This window comes from Balaenoptera musculus, chromosome 1, assembly GCF_009873245.2.
Source record: "Balaenoptera musculus isolate JJ_BM4_2016_0621 chromosome 1, mBalMus1.pri.v3, whole genome shotgun sequence".
Taxonomy (NCBI): Eukaryota; Metazoa; Chordata; class Mammalia; order Artiodactyla; family Balaenopteridae; genus Balaenoptera; species Balaenoptera musculus.
In genome coordinates, this window is record NC_045785.1 from 100266124 (window position 1) to 100271672 (window position 5549).

Genomic DNA, 5549 nt, shown 5'->3' on the forward strand with positions numbered 1-5549 from the left:
GTGGGGTGTTAAAGTCCCCTACTCTGATTGTGTTACTGTCGATTTCCCCTTTTATGGCTGTTAGCATTTGCCTTATGTATTGAGGTGCTCCTATGTCGGTTGCACAATATTTACAATTGTTATATCTTCTTCTTGGATTGATCCCTTGATCATTATGTAGTGTCCTTCTTTGTCTCTTGTAATAGTCTTTATTTTAAAGTCTATTTTGTCTGATACGAGAATTGCTACTCCAGCTTTCTTTTGATTTCTGTTGCATGGAATATCTTTTTCTATCCCCTCACTTTCAGTCCGTATGTATCCCTAGGTCTGAAGTCGGTCTCTTGTAGACAGCTTATATACGGGTCTTGTTTTTGTATCCATTCAGCCAGTCTGTGTCTTTTGGTTGGAGCATTTAATCCATTTACATTTAAGGTAATTTTCAATATGTATGTTCCTATTATCATCTTCTTAATTGTTTTGGGTTTGTTTTTGTAGATCTTTTTCCTTCTCTTGTGTTTCCCGCCTAGATAAGTTCCTTTAGCATTTGTTGTAAAGCTGGTTTGGTGGTGCTGAATTCTCTTAGGTTTTGCTTGTCTGTAAAGCTTTTGATTTCCCTGTTGAATCTGAATTAGATCCTTGCTGGGTAGAGTAATCTTGGTTGTAGGTTTTTGCCTTTCATCACTTTAAATATATCCTGCCACTGTACTCTGGCCTGCAGAGTTTCCGGTGAAAAATCGGCTCATTACCTTATGGGGATTCCCTTGTATGTTATTTGTGCTTTTCCCTTGCTGCTTTTAATATTTTTTCTTTGTATTTAATTTTTGTTAGTTGAATTAATATGTGTCTCAGCATGTTTCTCCTTGGGTTTAACTTGTATGGGACTCTCTGTGCTTCCTGGACTTGGGTGGCTATTTCCTTTCCCATGTTAGGGAAGTTTTTGACTATAATCTCAGAGACAGGTCTCTGAGATTGTCTTCATTTCTTTTCATTCTTGTTTCTTCATTCTGTTCCATGGCAGTTATTTCCACTATTCTATCTTCCAGTTCACTTATCCGTTCTTCTGCCTCAGTTATTCTGGTATTGATTCCTTCCACTGTATTTTTAATTTCAGTTATTGTGTTGTTCATCACTGTTTGTTTGCTCTTTAGTCCTTCTAGGTCCTTGTTCAACATTTCTTGTATTTTCTCGATCTGTGCCTCCATTCTATTTCCGAGATCCTGGATCATCTTTATTACCATTACTCTGAATTCTTTTTCAGGTAGACTGCCTATTTCCTCTTCATTTATTTGGTCTTGTGGGTTTTTACCTTGCTCCTTCGTCTGCAACATATTTCTCTGTCTTCTCATTTTGTCTAACTTACTGTTTTTGATGTCTCCTTTCCACAGGCTTCAATGTCATTGTTCCTCTTGCTTCTGGTGTCTGCCCCCCGGTGGGTGAGGTTGGTCCAGTGGCTTGTGTAGGCTTCCTGGTGGGAGGGACTGGTGCCTGTGCTCTGGTGGATGGAGCTGGATCTTGTCCTTCTGATGGGCAGGGCCACGTCAGGTGGTGTGTTTTGGTGGGTCTGTGAGCTTAATATGACTTTAGGCCTGTCTGCTGATGGGTGGGTTTGTGTTCCTGTCTTGCTTGTTGTTTGGCATGAGGCATCCAACACTGGAGCCTGCAGGCAGTTAGGTGGGTACAGGTCTTGGAGTTGACATGGAGACTTCCTGGAGAGCTGTTGCTGATTAGTATTCCCTGGGGCCAGGAATTCTCTGGCAGTCCAGAGTCCTGGACTCGGTGCTCCCACCCCAGATGCTCAGGCCCAACCCCTGGCTGGGGAACCAAGATGCTGCAAGCTGCATGGCAAAAAAATAAATAAAATAAGGCAGGGGGAAGAAAACAGACTAACAAAACCCAAGACAAATAGCAAAGACAAAAACAAACAGACAGTAACAACAACAGTTAAAAAAAAAGAAAACAAAGGAACAAATAAAACCCAAGACAAATGGTAAAAGCAAAACAAACAAAAACAAAAAGTAGAAACACACACACATACAAAAAAGAAATATAAACAAAAACAGAGAAAACAAAAAACAAGAGAACAACCAGACAAACAAAAGGACCCCAAAATAAAATCAAACAATTAAAAACAAAACTAACAAAAACAAAAAAAAAGAAGCAAAACAAAAGCAAATGCACACTAAAAAAAAAAAGCAAAGAAAACATAAAACAAACACAAAAATGATTAAAAAAAGATTAAAAACACAACATAACAAGGAAAAAACAGAAAACACCAAAAAAGCAAAGTAAAAATATAAAAATATATTTTTAAAAATTTTAATAAAAAATAAAATAATAATTTTTTAAAACAGAACAAAACATTAAAAAAAATAGTAATAATAATATTTTCCTGGAGTCTCAGCTGTCAGTGTCCTTGCCCCCACCGTGAGTCACAGCCCACCTCCACCTCCCCAGGAGGCCTCCAGTACCTCTGGGTAGGTCTCTGGACCCACTCTGGGCACTGTGGCGGTAGTTCAGACTCTGACCTGGCCCAACTGTTGCTTGTATTTGCCCCCAGTGTCAGTTGTGGGAACACTCACCGTCCATTCAGATATTCCATATGTGCAGGGTTTACCAAGCTGATTGCAGGGATTTAATCTGTGACTTGTGCAGCTGCATGTAAAGATTTTCATTCCTCTTCCTTAGTTGCCCCGTCCCTTGGGCTCAGCTGTGGTTTTAGTCCCAGCTCTGCACATGCGCCACCCACAGGGGTCTGCTCCCAAAGCTGCCCTGGAGCACTCGGGTCTGCCCTGGTGACGACGACATGTAGAGGTGGCATGGCTGCTGGGGTTGTGGGAGCCCCGGCGGTGACAGGTGCACAGGGGTCTGGGGGTTGGCAGCCATGAGAGATCCAGTCCTGTCAGTGAGGAGGTGCCTGGGGAAGCCAGTGGCCATGGGCATGAGAGATCTGGCCCTCGTAGGAGCCTTTCCCAGCACTCAGTGGCCATTGTGAGAGGATCAGCCCTGGTGGAGGCCCTTCCTAGTGCCCAGGGGCAGGCACGAGAAAGCCAACCACAGTAGGGGCTTTTCCTAGCACCTGGCGGCAGGTGTGTGTGTGCAGCCTCTGTGGGGACCTTTCCTAGCACTTGGGAGGGCAGGGGGTGGCGCATGGGGAGAGAGAGGCTGTAACGGCAGCTCCACCCCCTGCGTGTCACTCAACAGTGGTACCTGGCTTCTATGGCGGTCCAGGTTTCCTCCATAAGCATTCCCACTTGTGATTGCCTCCCTCCCGTCCCCTCAGGCTGTCTCCTCACAGCCGACAGCAGTCTTCTCCCTGGGTTTGCTCTCCAATCCCCACATTCCAGCTCCCACCCCTTGTGCACACCGGCAGACACACGTCCCAGTCTGGGGCACGCAGGGATGTGGCACAGACCATCTGTGTAGGTCACACTCTGTCCTGTCCTGTCTGCCACAGACCAGCCATTTCACCCTCCTCTGACAGTCTCAGATGTTCCCCTTCTGTCCCAACTGATTTCCATGTTGGTGAGGGGGCTTCCCCAGATGCAGGAACCTCTCCTCCTCCTCAGCTCCCCACCAAGGGGCACAGGCCCCATGCTGCGTCCTCTCCTCTTTTTCCCTTCTTTTTTCTGTCCTCCTACCTGGTTATGTGGGGATCTTTCCTGTCCTTTCCAGTGTCCAAGGTCTTCTGATGGTGTTCGGCCGGTGCTCTGTGAGAACTGTTCCATCTGTAGATGTGTTCTTGATGCATTTGTGGAGAGGCAGAAACTCCACATCCTTCTACTCCTCCACCATCTTGAAAAACCCCCTTGAGTTGGGTCTTGAAGATGTGCGTAGAGCCTGAGAGAAATGCTCTACACAAATGTAGAGCCATAACAATAGAAAGGGCAGTTGGGGCCAGACCCTGGGGGAACTTGAATACCAGGCTGAAAAGTCAGGCTCTATTTGATGGGAAATGGAAAACCACTGTTTTTTTTAAAACAACTTTATTGAGGTAGTATTGACATACAATAAACTACACATTTCAAAGTGTAGGTTTGATAAGCTTTGGCACGCGTACACAGTCACGACACCATCGCCACCATCAAGGTAATGAATATATCCAATTATCTTCAAAAGTTCCACTGAAAGATTTTAAGACAATGGTAATCAAAGCAATGCTTTGGGAAAAGGATAGTTTTTTAAAAGTAAATGCCTCCTTCTGATACATTTTTTAAAAGTCTCAAAATCTCCTTCAGTGGCATGTAAAATTTCAAAATGAATTATATCTAAAACTGAATCAAAAGAAGGGACAAAGAAATCACAGCTTTGGCCAATTCGGTGGCAATATATGGGACAGACTGGAATGGGGCAAGCTTGCAACAGGACAATCAATTGAAAGCACAACTAGAAGGCTTTACCAGTGGTCCAAGCAGGTGGTCATAAACTCTTGTAGGGAGAGTCAGGACAAAAAGGAAGGAATACGTGAGAAAGACTAGCTGGGGGAGTAGGAGAGCGGGAGAAGGGAAAAATGACTGAGGATTTGAGCTAGTTGGATGGCAATCTGGGAAAGTGTGGGGATAAGAAAGGTTGATAGAAATAAAGAATTAGAGTTTGTGGACATGGATTTAGCAAGAAGGAAAATAAGTCAGACGTAGGAATCACTCACATTGAGGTGAAAGGCAAAATAAGATTGGCTTGCTTTTGTGGGAGGCAGAGTTAATGGAGAGAAAAAGGTCAAGCTAGAACTTTATGAATTCCAAATCACAGGGTCTCCAAATTGTTTAAGCAGTGCTTAAAATATTCCAGGCACTGGGCTAAGCCCTTGACAAAGTGTACTGTATCTTCTGTCCCTCACAGTAACCCTATTGTGGAAACATAGGCACAAGAAATTGGATTACTTGCCCAATGTCACATGATTTGTCTAAGGTGAAACTAAGTTGTTAAAATCAGACAACCTAAATGCATTCTTGATCTCTGGGCTACAGTGTCTTCTTCTTGCAGCCCAAATCACTTCAGCATTCCTAGGATAGAGGGTGGCCTAACAACAAACACAACACCCAGGCCAGAGCTGCTTTACCCATTTGCCTGGCATACTCCCCAGGGGCACCATATCCTCTATCTCAAGATGCTACAGTATAGGGGAGTTCCCTGGTGGTCCAGTGGTTAGGACTCTGTGCTTTCACTGCTGTGGCCTGGGTTCAAGCCCTGATTGGGGAACTAAGATCCCACAAGCTGTGTGGCATGGCCAGAAAAAAAAATACTACAATTTATTTTTGTCCAGTTTTATTGAGCTATAACATTGTGTAAGTTTAAAGTATACAATGTGATGATTTGATATACATATATAGTAAAATGATCACCATAACAAAGTTAGTTAACATATCCATCACCTCACATAGCTACAATTTGTGTGTATGGTGAGAACTTTAAAAATCTACTCTCTAAGCGACTTTTAAATATACATTACAGTATTGTTAACTATAGTCACCATGCTGTACGTTACATCCCCAGAACTTTTCATCTCATAGGAAGTTTGTATCCTTTGACAACCTTCATCTGTTTCCTCTACCCCAACCCCCCACCCCCTGCCC